At 41.1% G+C, this 22,612-nt stretch overlaps 1 protein-coding gene across 5 annotated transcripts in view; it reads left to right on the top strand.

Moving 5' to 3' along the window:
- RYR3 (ryanodine receptor 3) overlaps positions 1-22,612 on the top strand; it is a 684,284-nt gene that overhangs the window by 12,478 nt on the left and 649,194 nt on the right. The window contains exon 1 of one of the 5 annotated variants that reach the window (XM_044272380.1): positions 16,458-16,576. The exons of the other annotated variants lie outside the window; for them this stretch is intronic. The gene's annotated coding sequence lies outside the window, so the exon portion shown is untranslated. Of the gene's footprint in view, positions 1-16,457; positions 16,577-22,612 lie in introns of those variants that run through there. 5 annotated transcript variants of the gene reach the window in all.

Raw genomic sequence — 22,612 nt, 5'->3', positions numbered from 1 at the left:
TATAATCTAGGGTGCTCAGAGACTGTATGATGCATAAAGTTCCCCAGATACAGCCATGTGCATGATGCTTTAGTCTGCACTACAGATTTAAAAGCATTGTAGCAGTACCATGGGTCTTTTTCCTTAATGTTTTTTTTCTCGTACGATCCAAATGATGGACACATGTGACTGATTTGTTTCTGATGGGACAACATGTAGCTGCAGCAGCTGTCACTGGAGGCAAGCTGCGTCTCTAGACAGTTACTGGATCAGTAAAGATTACATCATGGAAAATGACTTCATACAATATAGCAATGCAGCACTATCTGTCTGTCACGGCTGTGTCATGGTCTGGTGGTAGTGGACCGTGACACTTGTGCCGTGCATGCTTGTTGCCGGTGGCAACGTGTTGTTATAGCATGTTTTGACACTTCCCCTTTAAGTCTGGTGTTCCTTCCCTTTTTTGTGTGTACGGGGTTAAGGTGTGTGCATGGTGGACCTGGGTGTGTCCTCATGCCTCTTCTTATGTTTGGAATTGTGAGCTAGCGGTCAGTTGTTTGTCTGCCTTTGTAGGAGAAGGAGCTTTGCTCCTCTCTGGATGTGTCACCTGTCCGTGAGGGCCTCCTTGTGGAACATCAAGGTCTTTAACAATGTCTCCCTATGTTCTCCTCCTTGTTTCCTACCTAACCTGTTGTGTTTGGTGTGGGTTTGTTTTGGGGATTTGTTGTTGTGTCTAGTTTGGTGTTCTATGTCTGGTATGTTTGGTGTAATGCCTGGCATGGCTGCTAGACATCCCCTTGTTTGTCTGTGCCTCTGGAAGGGGGTCTCAGGGTTCCCCAGAGGGGGAACCACTATTAAGTGTGCAGCTCTGCTGGGGCCACCATGCATCCTATCCGCATGGGGTCCAGGCAGTTTCTGGTTTGCTGGTTTCCTCATTTGTGTTTTGTGCTGTGTCCTGTGAGGTGAACGGGTTCCAGTATATCTGCATGGGGTCCAGTCGCCGTGGTTGCAGCGGTAATTGCATGTTGTTCGAGGCTCTTACCTGCCGATCCAGTAGCTGTGCACTGCCTGTCCTTTCCCTGGCAGCTTGGCCAGTGAGAGTCCTGTTTATCCGTGTCTGGGATGAACAGGTCGTCTCATCCCCTTTATCTATTTGAGGGACTATCAGGGTGACTCAGGGTCCTACCATCCAGGTCCGCTCATACTGTGAGGAGTTAGGGCGAGGATTAGGGATGCAATAGGAGGTGACCAGCTCCCTTATCCCAGCCTCTGGCCTAGTTGCTTGTCCATCTGCTTTACATTGTACGGTGGGGGTGTCCCCCACTTCCACCATGACACTGTCAGCGACACAACAACAAAGTTTATGTAATGCTCATAGCTTGTGATGTACACCCTACATCAAGAGCAGATCTTGGGGAAGTAACCATATGCTCTGCAATGCAGTATACCTTGTCCTGGACGTCCTGTTTGTGTACACAGTCACAATAGAGGTCATTTACAAAAAGCTAGCTTTAAAAAAAAAAAAAGTTGGGTAAAGATTGGACCAATTTATTTCGAGGTGCATGCCTCATAATAAATTAGTCATGTCTTCTGTTGTCTATGTGACAGAAGTGAAATTCACTCCGGCTAGGAGCTATAGAGTAGATTTCTGTTGTAATGTTCTGGCGCACACGTAAAATAAACCTCTTGCCGCATGCACTCCACCCCAACCTTTGGAAAAGTGGCAAAGATGTCTAAAAAAGCTAAAAAGTCACACATTTTCTTGCAAATCGGCACTTGGGACAAAACTTGTGACTTCTCTATGCCAGAAATGTATTTATTTTATGCACTTATGCACTATATTCCACAGCGCTAGCATCAAGCTATCCCCAATGGGGCTCACAATCTAATGTCCCTATCAGTATGTCTTTGGAGTGTGGGAGGAAACCAGAGTACCCGGAGGAAACCCACACAAACATGGGGAGAACATACAAACTCCTTGCCATACCCAATGGCCCCAACTGTCTCTAACATCTGTTCCTCGAAAGAAAATGGATGCAGAGTATATGACAAACTATAGGCACAGGCAATGCTTATTTCTGTGGCCGTTACTTATTTTAACCCGGAGAACCCCTTTAATGAAAAAGATTCCGCATTGGAGTCATTTCAGATGAAGTGTTTGGTTCTGAAATCCGCTGAAACAACTAATCCGGCAACGTAAATCCTGAGCAGCATTAAGCAAATGATAGAGGCAATTAAAGCTACTGTATATCTAGTACGCTACTTGTTAATGACGTACTCATTTTAGCACATGGAATTCTCTCAAGGCTTTGTCATATTTAAATAAATCTCAACACGGCTGATGCAGGTGTACTTAATAACATTGTCTATCGCCCTGCATGATGAACAGAAGGCTCTTTAAATCCCTTGGTTTTGTGTGTGATTCCTGCAAATGTGGAATCTTTTCTTGCATGGTAAGCACATTGCAGTTCTGAGAGTCTGCCTAGAAACAACATCATCATTGGTTGCCTTAACATAATGTTTGAGGAGTTTATTTTTTGTCGATCTTTCAAGGGATACTATAATAATTTTTATGTCAAATCAATGTTTTTAAAAATAGAAACCATGGAGAGTTTGCAAGTACTGTTTAATACTATTGAGGAACCATCAGCAAGTCGAGATGGAGCAAAAGGCACATAAACATCTTACGCTAGGGCCAGGTTTTTTCTATCACAAAATTCTACAATAGGAATTAATACACACGTGATGCATATGGTGTGCAAGTTGTGCGTACCTTTTTTAAGAGATACTGTAAAATTTCCAGAAGTGTTAGTGTGTGGGTAATTTAAACACTGACAATACTGCCTAACTTTATGTCCTCACATCCTTTGATCCTATTTTGTCTGATATTAAAATTTAAACGGAGAACTATATGAAGAAATTTTGTCTCTGTGTCCCAAGAACTCAGTCATATCTCCCGTTTCCTCCTCACTGTCCTGTGTCTGGCTGTAAGACAACTGGCTGGAGCATGAGTCTCCCCCTTTTGACTTGTCTGCAGTAGGACAAATAGATTAAGTTGCGCCAATTCAGCAATCCACCAGATGGAATGGGATGGATCTGCAGGATATTAACACTTAAGTTCTCTGCAGGATTTCTTCAAGACTGTTTGAGTCAGAATCATGCAGGAAGTGCTGCAGACTGACAGACAGTGATGACAACTACACACAGTGACAAAAAATATATAATAAAATAACACACCCAAATAGAAATGTTGGATTGCTGCAAAATTTGGTATGCAGTTATGTCTTAGGGACATATGTGAATGATAGGTTTGGCCTAATTAGACACCTGGTCTTCCTAGAAGACGGTATAAAAGTGCTGCTCCCACTGCCCTATAAAAAAGGACTCTCAGAGGCTACTTTTGGGTAGAGTACCTCTTGGTGAAAGATCCTTGACTACGAGACATGCCCCTACAACACACTCAAAGACATTTTGCCCAGTCAACAGACTTTGAGAGGGGGCACATCACTGGACTGAGAGAAGCAGGATGGTTGTTTTGATGAATTACATACCATTTAAACCATTTTGACCTAGCTGTTAGGGAGTGTTGGGAGAAGTGGTTACGTGAGGGCATGGATGCATAGCAAACAGGCTTCTGACGGCCCAGACAGACCACCAGTAGAAAAGATAGTTTTCTGGCATTGATAGCCAACCACCGTTGCCTTTTGTTTACAGTGGTGTAACTGGAACTGTATCATCTTAAGCAACAAAACTAGTTTCTGTTTGGGATCTAAAGACGATTTTTGAGTTTGAGAATGAAGGCCTTGTGGTGAGCGCTTCAATCTTGCCTTTGCTGTGGAGCGACACACTGCCCTAACTGCTCATGTGATGTTATAGGGAGCAATCACATGCAATAGTCGGCCACCCCTAGCAGTGATATGAGGGAAACTAGCAACTCAAGATTCTGTGCAGGAAATCCTACAGCCACACGTGTTGCCTCTTATGGCAAGGCTTTCAACTGGAATTTTTCTGCAGGATAATTCTCACCCACACACAGCAAGGGTTTCCCCGGAATGTCTCTTCCAGATTACATTTCCTTGGCCTGGCTGTTCACCAGATTTATCGCCAATTGATCATTTTTGGGACCAGCTGGGACACTGGCATCAGCTATTTATGAGCATGCGGGATCTACAGACCCAAATGTGGGCAAATGTGCTGGATACCTTAAATGCCCAACCATTTCTCATCTTCTATTCACGCTATAGCTGGCCCAACAGAGTATTCCTCTTCCTCCTTTCAGTTGAACAGTAATCCCCATCATATCCTTTGCTCATATATTGTAATCCCTTACATCTATCTTAAATCTATCACCACAGTCACACATAAAGTTTAAAAAGGTTATTCCATGACTGATGTAAAAAAAAAAATATGAAAATCAGACATAAGTCCATCAAGTTCAACCAAGGGATAGGTGGGGACGCGAATCCCAGAAGGAAGTGAGACTCAGATTTCTACACATTTTCATAAGCATTAATGTTAATCTAACCCTTTTTAAAAATGCCCACTGTTCCTGCTGTGACCACGTTCTGAAGAAGTCTATTCCACAGATTCACAGTTCTTACAGTAAAGCAGCTTTGACGCTTCCGGAGACTGAACTTTTTCCTCTCCAGTCGGAGGCAGTGCCCCCTTGTCTTATGAGCGCATTTTAGATGGAACAATATTTCACCGTATTTTTGTATGGCCCATTTATATATTTGTATAGGTTAATCATGTCCCCCCTTAGATGTCTCTTCTCAAGACTAAATAAATTCAATTACTTTAATCTTTCTTCATAACTAAGACCCTCCATGCCCCTTATCAGTTTAGTCGCTCTCCTCTGTACTTTTTCCAGCTCCAGTGCACCCTTTCTATGGACTGGTGCCCAGAACTGGACTGCATATTCCAGAGGAGGCCGCACCAACACTTTGTAAAGTGGTAATATTACATCCCTGCCCCGCGAGTCCATGCCTCGTTTAATGCATGACAATATCCTGGTAGCCTTAGAAGCAACTAATTGACATTGTATGCTGTTTAATCTACCATCTACAAGGACACCCAAATCTTTCTCTATAAGTGACTTTCCCAATGTTACATCACCTAGGACACATGAAGCACAGAGATTATTACTACCAAGATGCATAACTTTACATTTATCCACATTGAACTTCATTTGCCAAGAGTGTCCAAGTCAGCTTGTAGTTTATGGACATCTTCCATAGACTGTATAGTACTACACAGCTTAGTGTCATCTGCAAAATAGAAATGGTTCTATTAATCTCTTCTTCAATATCATTAATAAAAAAATAAAGGGCCCAGCACTGAACCTTGGGGTACACCACTATAACCCGGGACCATTCTGAATAGGAATCATTGATCACAACTCTCTGGACACGGTCCTTCAGCCAGTTTTCAATCCAATTGTAAACTATACTTTCCAAGTCTATAGACCTTACTTTACCTATTGAACATCTATGAGGGACAGTATCAAAAGCCTTTGCAAAATCCAGAAACACTACATCCACAGCCGCCCCTCTGTCCAGGCTACTACTCACCTCACTACATCCACAACCGCCCCTCTGTCCAGGCTACTACTCACCTCCTCATAAAATCAAATCCGGTTAGTCTGACAACTTTTATCCTAATGTGACAGTCTTAAGGCCAGACCTTTTTTTCCTAATACGGCTCAAGTCCTAAAATGTTTCTTTAAGTAAAAACAGAACATGAAAACAAAATCTCCAATAAGGGACCCGGGACACTGCCTGATGGCCTATTTAATTTTCAGTTGGGCAGATTTTCTGGTTATAAGTAAGATTGAAAATACATTTTCTATAGGGGAAGATTTACCAAATCTGTAGATGGCGTAAACTTAGACGGGCTTTGTAGACCTGCACCAGATTTATCACAGAGGCTCAGGCTTGCTGATAAATCTGTTGCCAGGCTAGAAACTTCTGTATAAATCTATATCAACTATTGGTTGGCTTACTTTAAGGAGGAATTTTACATCAAGCCCCACCCCTTTCCATTAGGCCATGCCCTCTTTTCAAGCAAGTCAGAAAAAATGATAGAAACCTAGTTGCCCCAGATTGTCCCACTTTTTAGACCACGGTATCTAAGACTTTAAATGTTACTGCATTAGTGTACTGTAATTCTGTTTAAAAAAAATAGGTGCTAGTTGTAATGATCCGAATTCCAGGAAAAAGTTCTGTGTAGATTTGTATGATCCTGTTATCTAGTCTCATTTGTGTGGATGAATAAGCTTCCTGATAAATGATTGGTTCAGAGCATTGCCCATTGCTGGCACTACATGTGTCTACATATCTGGCATTTTGGATACCATTTCCAAAACTGAGAGAGCTGCTTCAGAGAGGGGAGATGGCTTCTAATACTTAGAAATGAGATCTCCAGATGAAATCAGACCTTTACTTGGATGTTCTCCCTGGATCACAGGGTACAAACACGTATCATGCAAAACTTTAAAAGACTGGAGGGAGCTGCTTCATTTAGTTTAGCTCCTAATGAGGTCAGCTTGAAGGCATCTGGTAGTTTCCTATACATCTGTCTCATGTACAGCATTTTGATATCCTCTTATATATTAAAGGTGACAGATACTTTTATTTTTAATACTTCTTGTTACTTGTTATTTGTATTATAGACTAGTTGTGTTGCCAACTTCTGAGTTGTCATTAAGGTGAAACATTACTATTGGGTGCTATTGTGTATGGTCCACTTATATGGAGTTATGGCAGCTACAAGCAGTCACACCAATGACCTAGTTGTATATGAAAAGGGAATCAGTTTCTCGCAGTACAGGCTCGTTTATTCCAGTTAATATAATTTGTTATCACGGCTATATGCTTGTATTTATATAGTTTATAAGGTAACATAGTTTATAAAGCTGAAAAAAGACATTTGTCCATCCAGTTCTACCTGTTATCCTGCAATTTGATCCAGAGGAAGGCAAAAAAATAAAAAAATTCCCCCTAAAGCTAATTTTCCTCACTTTAGGGGGAAAAAATTCCTCCCGACTCCAATCAGAATAACTCCCTGGATCAACGACCTCTCTCTAGTAGCTATAGCCTGTAATATTATTACACTCCAGAAATACATCTTGAACTCCTCACCACCACTTCAGGCAGAGAGTTCCATAGTCTCACTGCTTTTACCGTAAAGAATCCTCTTCTATGTTTGTGTACAAACCTTTTTTCCTCCAGACGCAGAGGATGTCCTCTCGTCACAGTCACAGTCCTGGGGATAAATAGATGATGGGAGAGATCTCTGTACTGACCCCTTATATATTTTTACGTAGTTATTAGATCTCCCCTTAGTCGTCTTTTTCTCTAAACTGAAATACCCTAATTTTGATAATCTTTCAGGGTACTGTAGTTGCCCCATTCCCGTTATTACTTTAGTTGCCCTCCTCTGAACCCTCTCCAGCTCTGCTATGTCTGCCTTGTTCACAGGAGCCCAGAACTGTACACAGTACTCCATGTGTGGTCTGACTAGTGATTTGTAAAGTGGTAGGACTCAGTTCTCATCACTAGTGTTGAGTATGAATATTCGAAAAGCAAATTTTTATCTCGAATATCGCCACTTCGAGAATATTTAGAATATAGTGCTATATATTCGTTATATCGAATTTTTGTCATTTTTTTCCATCTGAGCACATGATTCCTCCCTGCTTCTTGCTTGTGGGGCAATGAGTCATTAGCCCAAAAGCAACTTAAGCAGGGAGGAATCGTGACTTCAGATCGAAAAAAATGACGAATATTCAAAAAAACTAATATATAGCACTATATTGAATATCGTGCTATATATTAGTTTTTATAATATGTAATTTTTTTCCATCTGAAGTCATGATTCCTCCCTGCTTAAGTTGCTTGTGGGCCAATGACTGATTGGCCCACAAGCAAGAAACAGGGAGGAATCATGTGCTCAGATGGAAAAAAATGATGAATATTCTAAAAACTAATATATAGCACTATATTCTATAGTGCTATATATATTAGTTTTTGACCCATGCCTATATTGATCGCGTAATATTCGCATATTACGCAATCATAACCTTGCCGATTTTCAAGTTAAAAAAAAGAATTTAGAATAGAACGAATATTCAAATTTGAGAATATTATATTCGCAAAATATCACAAATTTGAATATGACCCCAGCCGCTCATCACTACTTATCACGGGGATCTATGCCCCTTTTGATGCAACCCATAATCTTATTAGTCTTGGCAGCAGCTGCCTGACACTGGTTTCTACAGCTTAGTTTGCTGTTCACTAAAATTCATGTCTTCAGATGGGGAAAAATGCTGAATATTCGATATAACGAATATATAGCACTGTATTCTAAATACTGTCGAATTCTCGAAGTGGCGGTATTTGCAATAAAAATTCGCTATTCGAATATTCGTGCTCAACACTAATTATGAGTCATTTTCTAAGTAGATCAGTTACATTGGCTTTAAACATGAAGTGTTACATTGTAATAGAAAATGCTATATAATATTCAGAGTCCCTTCAATTAAATGTTAGTACATTTCCCTTTATACTAAGTACAATCCTAACATCGTATCTGGATGTATTGTGGAATGTATTGCATCTGCTTGTCACTGCCAGCTGTTACCTCTGGTGTGAGTCAGATGGAGCAGGCCCACTCCAGGTTATGTGGGTTCCCCCGATGATTGATACCAAGTAGCTATTAACTGCTTAATCGGCCTGGCACGAGAGCACGCTCATCATTTACTCTTGTTTCTGCAGAGTTCTGTTGCAGCACAACAGCCTGATTAGCAGTATTTATAATTGGCAGAGCAGCAGATTTAGTTTGAACAACAAAATACTGCATTAGAGATTAAAATGTTGAGGTTTAGAAGCCTCTATAGAAAGTAGTTCTTTAGTATTATGTGATATGTTTAAAGGAATGCTGTCATCACGTTTTCAGCCCCTAAATCACCATCATAACATTAAACATGGTGGTAGCAGGTTTATACTTTTGAGCACCAATCAAAATGTCACACTGCAACCAATTGTGGAAAATAAATGCCATCTTTATTAGAAGATGTTTTGTTGAAAAGATCTATAATTAAAGGACACATAATCCATAAAATGAGTGTCAAATCAGGTAACAGTATATTTATAATATAGGGAAATGGACAAAATGCAAGATTAGTACAAAATAAACAACCAATTTGCAACGTCCAATCCACAAGCAATAAATAAGTGGCACTCTGCCCTAACCCCTGAAGACGCCGTGATACGGCAAAACATGTCGGGGGGCGGCGTGAGGCTCTGATATTATAACAGCTAATCGCTGTCGCCCAACAGCACAAGCATAATGACATACACAGTCCATATATAATATACAGGCAGCGCGCAGCCTGTTGGCACAAGTGTATATATAAACCCAGTAGGAGGTTAACCTAGTCAGGTGACTATCCTGATAAGGTGGTCTAAGTGATATCTGAAGGGCAGTGATTACTGGAATTTTAATTCAAATAAACTAGCTATTCACACCAGCAATATTAAATAATAGAGAATAAAAGTTGTCTTAATAAGATAGGTAGGTGCAGGGAAAATTGGTGGAATCTAGTCCAATAGGACATTAGTAGTAGTGAATGTTGGAAGTACAGCAATTGTAGTTCAACACTCCTTAACCACTTCACATCTGGGCCATTTGCCCCCTTCCTGACCAGGCCTAATTTTGCAAATCCGACATATCTCACTTTATGTGGTAATAACTTTGGAAAGCTTTTACATATCCAAGCTATTCAGAGACTGTTTTCTCGTGACACATTGTACTTCATGCTAGTCATAAATTTGAGTCAATATATTTCACCTTTATTTATGAAAAAAATCCCAAATTTACAAAAATTTTGAAAGATTGGCAATTTTTTAAATTTCAATTTCTCTGCTTTTAAAACAGAAAGTGATACCTCATAAAATATTTATTAATTAACATTCCCCATGTCTACTTTATGTTGGCATTATTTTGGAAATGTCATTTTATTTTTTAGGACGTTTAGGCTTAGAAGTTTAGAAGCAATTCTTAAAATTTTTAAGAAAATTGCCAAAATCCACTTATTAAGGACCAGTTCAGGTCTGAAGTCACTTTGTGGGGCCTACATAGTGTATACCCCCATAAATGACCCTATTGTAGAAACTACACTTCTGAAGTTACTTAAAACCGATTTTACAAACTTTGGTACCCCTTTAGGCGTTCCACAAGAATTAAAGGAAAATGGAGATCAAATTTAGAAATTTCACTTTTTTGGCAGATTTTCCAATTTAATAAAAAAAATTATTTAACACATCGATGGTTAACAGCCAAACAAAACTCAATATTTATTACCCAGATTGTGTGGTTTACAAAAAACATAAACGTATGGGCACACGGCAGGGCACAGAAGAAAGGAGCGCCACATGGTTTTTAGATGCCATGTCCCATTTGAATCCCTCCTGATGCACCCTTACAGTAGAAACTCCCAAGAAGTGACACCATTTTGGAAACTAGGGGATAAGGTGCCAGTTTTATTGGTACTATTTTTGGGTACATATGATTTTTTGATCATTCACTATAACACTTTAAGGGGCAAGGTGACCAAAAAATTGGTTGTTTTAGCACAGTATTTATTTATTTTTACAGCGTTCACCTGTGGGGTTCGGTTAAGTGACATTTTCATAGAGCAGATTGATACGGACATGGCGATACCTAATATGTATACTTTTTAATTAACTAATTATGTTTTAATGTGTCCATGTTCTGAGAGCTATTTTTTTTTTTTTTTATTAGTGATTTTCTTATGTAGGGGCTCATTTTTTCCAGGATGAGGTGACTGTTTTATTGGTACCATTTTGTGGGACATATGCCTTTTTGATCACTTGGTGTTGCACTTTTTGTGATGTAAGGTGACACAAATTGCTTTTCTTTATACAGTTTTTATTTTTTACTGTGTTTATACGAGGGGTTAGATCATGTGATATTTTTATAGAGCTGGTTGTTACAGACACGGCGATACCTACTATGTATACTTTTTTTATTTATTTCACTTTAACACAATAATAGCATTTTTGAAACAAAAAAAAAATAAACAAAAAAATGGTCATGCAAGACCTCTTCATTTAACTTCACTTTTTTTTCCCACTGTTGATTTCTCCTGTAACTGGGGCTGACATAGTAGCCCCAGTTACAGGAGAAATACACCCCCCCCCCCCCCCCCCCCCCAGAGAGGCTGTACAGGTCTCTGAAAGATCTCACAGCTCCTGCACTCTCCCGGCCCCGGCGATCACATGACCGCCAGGCCGCAACAGGAAGCGCATAGCGCTCGATGAGTGCTGTGTATACAGCCATCTAGAAGGCAGGGACTCCATTCAGAAATTTAGAACTACCTCCCGGACGTTTTTAGTCTATAGGCGGACAGGAGGTGGTTAAATACCCCTATTGGCCAATCAGAAACTGATCACACAGCAGAAAGCATTAACCTTAATACAAAAATGTATAGATGAGGGGGCACACTCACAAGGAAAACACTATTGGATGATGTAAATTAAATTTAATAAAATAAAAACAAACCCCTAAAATACACATAAAACATACATCAAAAATTCTGAATATGCAATATGCAGCAATCAAATGCAATGAATAACAGCAAATAGCACCAATGTCCCACTTGTAATTCTAGGTAAAGGGATCGCTGCCGTATTGTTAGGTATCTGACACACACTATGATGGTAAGATAACCTATAATGTTCCAATTGGAAATTGATGGAGACGTCTAAATTGTTGGTAATCAGTGTCCCTCACTGTAGATACAGCAATGAAACCCCTTGTGATGTTAGGGTGATGTTAGAAAGCCCGCACCGTGCTGCAGCTATGGTGCTGTGGCTCTGGACAATATTCCAACTGGAAATCAGGTATAGATGTCTTAATGTTGAAGTCCTGTGCCTTTAGATACGTATGGCACTGCATCCACTTGGGGTGCTAATGGTGACTCGGATCAAAAGTCAAAGTCCGATATTAGAATTATACAGAGATGCGTGTACACCCTCCAAGTTACTTACTGGTTCTCGCCGCTGTAGCTTCCTATTCTTACCCCTTCTTGCTGCGGAACTGCAGCGCTGGTCTCCCAGGTAGCCGTACACGGCCAGCTGTGGCGTCCCACGTGACCTGTTCTCTGGGGTTCCGGGTAGACGCTTGTATATGACGTCACCAATGTGCGGCTGTAACTTTGATAGTGGAGGTAAATCGCTGATATTTTTAGATCGCTGGTATTTTTCGATCTTGCTGATATCCAACTTCTTTTGTCTGTTGTTTGGAATCCACGCTCACTCTGATATGCCAGACGCGTTTCGAGGTCTTACACCTCTTCCTCAGTGGCCACCGAGTGAGTGGATTCTCACTCCTTAAATATCGTATTGTTCCACCCATCAATTAGCTCTCTTGTGCTTATTCTAATGCATGGGGTGGATTTAGTTGCTGTTTTTCTTCCATCGTAATATAAAATAGCACAATTTAAATGACATTCACAGTAATGAATATAATAAAAATATAAATATTACCATATATCTTAAAACATACTTAAACTGTTCTATGGGTAATCTGCATAATCAGGACTTAATTTTTAAGAAAACCGCATTAGAACCGCATCAATGTGAATTGCGTCTCACATGCGGTTTTCATATTTTTATATCCAGCAGGATCCAATAGTCCCTTTTAAGGTCAATGGACCCAAAAACGCGTCAATCTGTGTTGTTATTTGGTGCGTCTTTATGCTTCCTTATACTTATTTCATCAGTGCACTCATTTTTAAGGGGTAGTATCTAGGGGAAGCTGTCCGGTGGGGAGGGGAAACCACAGTGTCCATAATTGGCAAAACTGTGGTGTCTCTTCCCCACCAAACAGCCCACCCCCATTCACAGGAATCCGAATACTTCCATCTCCGCATTGAGCCCCCTTGGGACGATGGTATCATATTCAAAAATTCTGCGGGATTCCTGTCTCGACATGTGCGCAATGTGGTTTCCTCCTCTCCACATTTTTTTGACCCTTTCTATAGCTGTAAATTTGAGGCTGGTTGGATCACAATTGTGTTGGGTCTTAAAATGTTTCGACAGGGAATGTGTTTCTAAACCTTTCTTTATGTTTGCCACATGTTCAGCTACCCTCTTTTTGAGTGTCCTTTTCGTTCTCCCTATGTATTGTTTCCTACATCCACATTCCAGCAGGTATATCACGTCCGTGGAATCACAGGTCAAGCATTCTTGTATTTCTACACTAAATGAATTTACTGTAGATGTTACCCTTTTTATTTTTATTTTGCTTTTGAGCAGGAGTTTTATCTACAGAGTACCGGTACCGCCATGGGCACCAGATTCGCCCCCAGCTATGCCAACCTTTTTCTGGCCCAATGGGAGAGGGAGGTCATCTTGCCCAGGCTGGGGGCGGATCTGGTGCTGTGGCGGCGGTACATTGATGATATTCTGTTCATTTGGTGCAATACAACTGAATCCCTCAATTCATTTCTCAGTGATATAAATAAAAATGATAACAATCTGATATTCAGTCCAACTATCAGCAAAGAGAAAGTTGAATTCTTGGATTTGGAAATATGGATCAAGGGTAATCAGCTACAATGTAATACCTTTTTCAAGCCAGTGGCCAAAAACAGCTTCATCAGATTTGCTAGTTGCCATCTTCCTCGATGGCTGACCAACATACCAACCAGCCAGTTTCGCAGACTGAAGCGAAACTGTACGGTTGATAGCAAGTTTGATGAAGAGGCCGCTGGCCTGAAACAACAATTTGTAGAAAGAGACTATCCAATCCAGATTATAGAGAAATCACTAGAGAAAGTAAAAAAGATGGAAAGGAAAAGTTTCTTTGAGGTAGGTCCATCACAACCACAGGATGAAAAAGTAAGAATCATTCTTCCATTTAGTTCCCAACATAGAATGATAGAAAGAAGCATCCGAAAGCATTGGGAACACCTGCTAAATGATAAATTAATTGGCCCACTATTAAGTGATGTACCAAAAATAACATACACAAGGGCCAACAACTTAGCAGGTAAAGTAGCCCCAACTGTAAAAATTAAAATGAACAATCAACAACAACAAAATCAAAAAAAGAATTGGCTGATAACTAACGGATTCTTCAAATGTGGAAGATGCACTAACTGCAAAATCACCAGCTTCCCCAAAAAAACAACCAGGGTAACATCTACAGTAAATTAATTTAGTGTAGAAATACAAGAATGCTTGACCTGTGATTCCACGGACGTGATATACCTGCTGGAATGTGGATGTAGGAAACAATACATAGGGAGAACGAAAAGGACATTCAAAAAGAGGGTAGCTGAACATGTGGCAAACATAAAGAAAGGTTTAGAAACACATTCCCTGTCGAAACATTTTAAGACCCAACACAATTGTGATCCAACCAGCCTCAAATTTACAGCTATAGAAAGGGTCAAAAAATGTGGAGAGGAGGAAACCACATTGCGCACATGTCGAGACAGGAATCCCGCAGAATTTTTGAATATGATACCATCGTCCCAAGGGGGCTCAATGCGGAGATGGAAGTATTCGGATTCCTGTGAATGGGGGTGGGCTGTTTGGTGGGGAAGAGACACCACAGTTTTGCCAATTATGGACACTGTGGTTTCCCCTCCCCACCGGACAGCTTCCCCTAGATACTACCCCTTAAAAATGAGTGCACTGATGAAATAAGAATAAGGAAGCATAAAGACGCACCAAATAACAACACAGATTGATGCGTTTTTGGGTCCATTGACCTTAAAAGGGACTATTGGATCCTGCTGGATATAAAAATATGAAAACCGCATGTGAGACGCAATTCACATTGATGCGGTTCTAATGCGGTTTTCTTAAAAATTAAGTCCTGATTATGCAGATTACCCATAGAACAGTTTAAGTATGTTTTAAGATATATGGTAATATTTATATTTTTATTATATTCATTACTGTGAATGTCATTTAAATTGTGCTATTTTATATTACGATGGAAGAAAAACAGCAACTAAATCCACCCCATGCATTAGAATAAGCACAAGAGAGCTAATTGATGGGTGGAACAATACGATATTTAAGGAGTGAGAATCCACTCACTCGGTGGCCACTGAGGAAGAGGTGTAAGACCTCGAAACGCGTGTACACGCATCTCTGTATAATTCTAATATCGGACTTTGACTTTTGATCCGAGTCACCATTAGCACCCCAAGTGGATGCAGTGCCATACGTATCTAAAGGCACAGGACTTCAACATTAAGACATCTATACCTGATTTCCAGTTGGAATATTGTCCAGAGCCACAGCACCATAGCTGCAGCACGGTGCGGGCTTTCTAACATCACCCTAAGGGGTTTCATTGCTGTATCTACAGTGAGGGACACTGATTACCAACAATTTAGACGTCTCCATCAATTTCCAATTGGAACATTATAGGTTATCTTACCATCATAGTGTGTGTCAGATACCTAACAATACGGCAGCGATCCCTTTACCTAGAATTACAAGTGGGACATTGGTGCTATTTGCTGTTATTCATTGCATTTGATTGCTGCATATTGCATATTCAGAATTTTTGATGTATGTTTTATGTGTATTTTAGGGGTTTGTTTTTATTTTATTTAATTTAATTTACATCATCCAATAGTGTTTTCCTTGTGAGTGTGCCCCCTCATCTATACATTTACGTTACACCAATTTTCCTGGTCCTGAGGGTAGGACTTGAGGGTGAGCACCTATCCATACGAAGTAGTAGTGAGCCGCTGTATCCTTTTTATTAACCTTAATACAGCTAATGGCGCTGACATTAGAGGCTTGTTTTTTTGCAGCATTTTTTGCATTAGTTATAAAATAGCGCACTCTGTATGTAAATCAGCCCAAGAGTCATCTGGGCGTTACTGGTCTCCTGAAGAGTCACGCAGGCCTGGCTGGACTGCTTCAGCACAAGCACAGTGAAGCATGGTGTGCTGTGTTCTGCTTTATCTGTGTCCCTCTGAGGGCAATGTTTGAGAAAACCCCTCGTTCTTCACACATTACCTCTGATGGTGAGGAGAGACTTTCTCAAGCGAAAGTGATTAGTTTCTGATCAGACGGAGGTGTAGTCAGGGTACGAAGGCAGACGTCAGGGCAGGCTGCAGTGAGGCAAAGTCTGTAAACGTAGATCAGGGTCAGGGCAGGCGGCAATCAGGCAAAGTCGTAATACGTAATCCAAAGTCCGGTACAGAGAATGAGCAGAACCAACAGAACACCTTAGTTCAAACAGGAAACTAGACTAGCTAGGAACCTAAGTTGCTCAGGTGCCCTTAGAAAGGCGCCTGTAGAAGGAGGCACCTTTAAATGCCTCCTGCAGACCAGCCATGGGCTGGGAAAGATGGGAGGGAGGAGAGACACACCCTAAATAAACACAAGGAACTGTGCAAGATCTGCTCAAAGCCAAGAGGGAGATGCTGGTGACAGGAGTGCAGACCACAGCTAAGAACCCTGCTGCCTAGCGTGCAGCAGCGGGGAGGCGTGAAGAAGCCCGGCTCTCATACCTGCGTGCGGGGACAGAATCGCAGGTACGGGGAGCTGGGTTAACAATCAGTAAATGAGACTTTGAGATGTCTCCTTTCATCTAGTTGTTAAGAGCTATATTTCTTCTCTAGCGACCATCACTGGTTGCCATTACAGTTTTTCAGGGGTTGTCACTCCAAAACTACAGAATAATGAAGCTACAGAATTGAGGAGTGATGCAGGAGCAAGGGAAGAACTGCTACGTAGGTCAGCAGACGCACTATTCAGTAAGAGAAAGAGACAAGCCCTGAAGGCCACTGCCATGGGAGTCAGACAGCTTTCCCCATAATACATACTGTACAGTGTCACTAAAATATCACTAATTATTGCCAAGAAAAACATGCCATGACCTTTCTATACATGTTCTAAATGTTTAAGTTTTAGTTACAGTCTGTATGTTGACATCTGAATGTACTTGAGCTTATATATTAGAGGAGTTAATTCTGTAATAATGATGCTATTAATGTAAGCGATTTGCTGGCCGGCACACACTAATGTCGGGGACGGGTAGACGAGGATCAGGCAAAATCAATATTTTAACCCTATCCTATTGTTCTCCTTGGAGATAAGCTGTCCCCATAGAATACACATATACTTTCAGCCGAGCTGAACATTTATGTGTATAAGGAAGCAAAGGAGGAGTCGGGAGAGATGGTTGTCTGCTGAATGATCACTCTACCAACAGCTGGTAAATGTGTATGGGCAGCTTAAGGATATCACAGACAATTCTCATATCTTACGGCCTTCTTGCTAGCCTGTGGGTAGAGGTGGGACGACGAATCCATGAATCCCTAAAATCTTCCTGGATTCGTGTGATTCATGGACTCGAATCCCAACGTTCAATAACGGGATTCGTTGTCGACGAATCCCGTTATCAAATAATCGGCCGATTCGTTGCTATGCGGGCTGTTTACTTTAACTTTAAATCAGCGCATCTTTATTACCTTACAATGACCCTCCAGTAACAGGCAGAGCGGGCAGCGGCATAACGTCACTTACTCACGTGACGCACCTGCTCCGCCTGTTTCATTCATACAGTGGGCGGAGCAGGCACGTCACGTGAGTGATGTTACGCCGCCACCCGCTCTGCCTGTTACTGGAGATTCATTGTAAGGTAATAAAAATGCACTGAACCTGATTTAAAGTTAAAGTAAAAGTTACTGCTGGGCCGAGGCTGTTATGAGGAGGGGGATTTGTGGATGGCACTGTTATGGGGGGGATCTGTGGATGGCGCTGTTATGGGGAGGGGGATCTGTGGATGGCGCTGTTATGGGGAGGATATGTGGATGACACATATAGCATAAGATGCTATATAGTGTCATCCATAGATACCCCCCCCCATAGCATGGTCATCCACAGATCCCCCTCCCATAACAGTGCCATCCACAGATCCCTCCCATAACAGTGTCATCCACAGATCCCTCCCATAACAGTGTCATCCACAGATCCCTCCCATAACAGTGTCATCCACAGATCCCTCCCATAACAGTGTCATCCACAGATCCCTCCCATAACAGTGTCATCCACAGATCCCTCCCATAACAGTGTCATCCACAGATCCCTCCCATAACAGTGTCATCCACAGATCCTCCCATAACAGTGTCATCCACAGATCCCTCCCATAACAGTGTCATCCACAGATCCCTCCCATAACAGTGTCATCCACAGATCCCTCCCATAACAGTGTCATCCACAGATCCCTCCCATAACAGTGTCATCCACAGATCCCTCCCATAACAGCACCAGCCACAGATCCCCCATAACCGGGTCATTCACAGATCCCCCATAATAGTGTGTCATCCACAGATCATTTGGTTTCTAATACCGTTCACACACTTCTTATGTACAGGATTCGTAGGATTCAAGATTCGAAAGATTTGTTATATATTCGAGAACCTATTCGGATTCAGATTCGTAAAAAAATTTGATTCATCCCACCTCTACCTGTGGGTAATAGCCTGTGTATTCTGCTACCGTGGCAAGCAATGGCCTCATCAATGCTAAAGCACTTTAAGGATGACTCCAGGCCCTTGTTTTTTCTCATTGCCATCATGGTCTCTTATTAGATCTCTTCTGTGCTAATCATAAAATGTTTGCTGCTTTGGATCCTGAATGCAAATTATTAATTTCACTACAATACTTACCACGCTGGTTCTATGTATGAAAGAAATACTGTATATCAACCATTCATGTTGGAATCTCCTGTTTTGCTCATATGGAAAGCCGTTTCATCAGCTGTATAACTGAATATAATTTTTTTTTGTATCACGGCAGACCAAATCTTACAGTAAAAAGCTAAGAGGTGAATTGCCTAGAGTATCATTTTAAACATTAAATTATCTGAGAAGTGCTTCATAAAAACCAACACAAAAAAAAATGTTAGTGAGTTCACGCACGGCAGATTTGTTATGAAAATTTACGCAACTGAAAATCCATTTAAACTTCCATTCGCATGGGTATGAATTCAATCTTATTATGACTTCTGGTCTGCTCCCTCCCCCCCCCCCCCCCCCCCCTATATTTTAGAAGGAAATATTGTATATTGCCAATGTGTCCTTGTAATTATTATCCAGAACCCCACATAATTACATTAATTGGTGGAGGGGCACAAAATGATGGGTCTCTCCTTCTGAAACAACACCAGGTCTTTCTGAATTAGAAATTCTGAAAATCTCTAATTTATAACTTGCTTTTGAGAACAATGAAGGAGTTTATCAAGGGTGTTGCTTCTGTTTTGTCACAAGTCACAAGTTTTGACACAAGCTATTTTTGTGAAAAAAAATCATTACTTTTTGCCATCTTACATGGTTTTAGAACTAATGAGAACTGTTGGTGGGTTTAAATGGGAGGAGCGATGCCTCCCACAACCCAACAGATTTACTGTAATTTACACCAGAAATTGGTGTAGATTTCCTTTTGTGATGCACATGCTGTATAACCAATAATGCACCAAATTTATTTAGAGATATGCTCCTCTTAAAGGGCATCTGTCAGCAGTTTTCTGACCTGTTACATGTGCACTTGGCAGATGAAGGCGTCTGTGCTGGTCCCATGTTCATATGTGCCCGCATTGCTGAGAAAAATGAAGTTTAAATATGTACAAATGAGTCTCTAGGGGGGTTACCATTACATCTAGAGGCTCAGCTCGCTCTCTCTCTCTCTCTCTCTCTCTCTCTCTCTCTCTGCAACTGTTGCGTTCTCTGCACTTTCATTGACAGGGCCAGGTGTGATAACATTTTCAATGCCTGTTCCTGTCGATCAAAGTGAAGCAGGTGCAGCATTTGCAGAGAGAGCTGAGCCTCTAGGTGTAACAGCAATGCCCTGTTGCTCCTAGAGGCTCATTTGCATCAATAAAAATTTCATTTTTCTCAGCAATGTGGCACATATGAACATGGGACCAACACAGATGTCTTCAGCTGCCAAGAGCACATGTAACAGGTCAGCCAGTTTGATAGGTACAAACAGATACAGATGCCCTTTGAAGAAGCACTCCAATTTATTTTCTTTATTGGGGTCCACATTTACAACATTGTGAAAGATTCAGAGAGTACATTGAAAGGCCTTACTTCCCTCCTAATTCTGCATAAAATGACTCAGTTCTCCACGTTGCAGGATTAAGTGACCTGCAGTCTGAAGGTTGTACTGACACAGCATCTGCTATGTCAGACAGAAATTAGATTCTTTATGCAGGTCTGTGAGAGCCATGATGTGACGGTCCTAGACCTGCATAGAAATACTCACTTCCGGCTGACAAAGCATACACCATCTTAGTCCAGCGATTAGGCTACAGTTCATTCAGAATAAAGAGGTAAGGGCTTTCAATGTACTACACTAATGCTTAGTGATGTTATAAAAGGTTTCCCCCCCACAAAAAATAAATAAAATGAATTTGGTAGATCTTACACCCCAGTGCACATTAGATTAAGACCAGTATATACAATACCTGTCGTAATAAATGTCCTCCTATGGTTTTTACGATTGCCCCTTTTAAGGATTTTCAGGCGATGCTCCATAGAACGTAGAGTTTTGTATCCCTCGTATCTGCAAAACCAGAGACTAATCCAAAAGTAGCCCTATTATTTGAGAAATTAGTCTCTGTACACCCACTAGGTCTCTTCACAAGGAATCGGTATTCCTTCCCCTCAAGCTGCGTCCAAGGAATTTCATTCTGCCAATCAGCACCCTATCCGGTACTTACAAGAGAAAAACACTGAAATAGCGGTCTACAGATGGGCCGCTTTTCCTTTTGGATGAGTCTCTGGTTTAATAACATGCATGACATGGCACTCCTGATCAGGGGCTAAACTGAATTTTGTGAATGGGGGGGGGGGGGGGGGGAGGGGTTGCTACAGCTGAAACACCCCGTCCAGATTGTCTTGTTTTTGAAATTACTGTCAAATGCATGAAGGGTTCAACAGGCTGAAACTGCTGCTAGCGCTGAAGCTATTTTGTTCGGTACCTCCCTGCTAGTCCTGTAATTATAATACATCGCTGGTGATCCAGAGGTTATGATGCTGGCCACATGGGGTTCCTCACCTGGTCTCTGATACACGTTGTAAATCAGACCAGAAAGAGTGATCCGGACCTCTGGACTTGAGGGTCCATATTTGCTTAATTAGAAATGCAGTTCAATTGAAGAAAACATTTTTTTTATTGGTTGTGCACACCATTATTATAGTTTGTATACTAGGTTTGCAAATCTTCTTTTATTAAAGACTAAAGTACATGAACATCTACTATGGTTTCTCTTCTACTTGATTTGATCTCCTGTGTATATTGTATAATTTATTTGGAAAACATTGAATATTTACCATGTACCCATATCTGTCCGGTTTGTTTGCTGTAGTGTCTTTGGAGTTGTGTAGTTTCTAGCAATTGTTGGATATTATTCTGAATGTCAAAATCCATTTAGGTAATCCTTGCAAACTCAAGATTTTCAGTAATAGGAAATCAAGTCCACTTTCTTATAGGTGTGGGTCATTTTTTCCATACAGCAACCCACATCCAAAAAAGAGCAAAGGAGGGTGCTGGCATTCTTTATTTAGAAAAAACTCCTTGCTGTGAAGAGGGCATACTGTGAGTGATTACTTGGCCTGGGTGATGTCATGCCTGTCGGGGAGAACCCAACCCGTCATATTATGTTACAAGATTACAGTGCCAAGTCAGTTGGCCTTAAGGTGCAATGGCTATTTTTAATATGTTTATTTAAGTGGCTAACTGGACAAGAGAGGGGCTAATCTTCAGCATGCTCTCTGATAACCTAGGTTTTCTGAAACTGTGAATGACGGTTTTCAGACCACTGAGCTGCTAAATTCCTCCTGCTTCAAGCATTGCTTTTAGTGCCTGAACTATGCCACGACAGTATATTTATAGGAGGCATCTGCACTTAGGTTAATAACATGGGAATTTCTTTGGACATTACATGCTTTGTTGCCTTGAGATACAGTATGAGGGGCTATCTCTGTAGAGGAGCTTGTAATGAGTCAGCTGGAATGGGAAATAGCTGTTTCATTTTTCTATTACCTGTTTGGAATATAGTAGATTGTTTTACCATGTGTACTGAACACTGTAAAAGAAGATATTAAAGTGGTTGTCTGCATGTCCATAAAGGGGTTGACCTGTCCATCAATATAGGACATCAGTATCTAATTTGTTTGGGGTCTGACTGCTGGCAGCCCCACCAATCAGCTGTTTGAAGAGAGAACAGTACAACAGAGCCGCGACTGTAAAATAGAGACACTATACAGTCAGCTGTGGTCCAGAAGTTGTGGCCGACACACATACCATGTTTCCCGGACCGTGGACAGTAGTGTGAATTAGCCCTAAAACAGATATTTATTATATGTACCAACAAAGTTTAGTAAATTACATGCTGATATGGATGCATCAACAGGCAATGTTCCCACAGAATTTAGGAGGCTATAAAAATCCTTTCCTGTTAATGGATGTTCGAGGTTATCATTCAAGTCACCCTTTCCTGTAGCACTGAGTATGACAAACGTATTGGTGTCATCTTGGAATATACAACTAGAAAAGCCTAC

The sequence above is a fragment of the Bufo gargarizans genome, chromosome 11 (assembly GCF_014858855.1).
Source record: "Bufo gargarizans isolate SCDJY-AF-19 chromosome 11, ASM1485885v1, whole genome shotgun sequence".
Lineage (NCBI taxonomy): Eukaryota > Metazoa > Chordata > Amphibia > Anura > Bufonidae > Bufo > Bufo gargarizans.
This window is presented reverse-complemented; position numbering and strand designations above follow the sequence as displayed.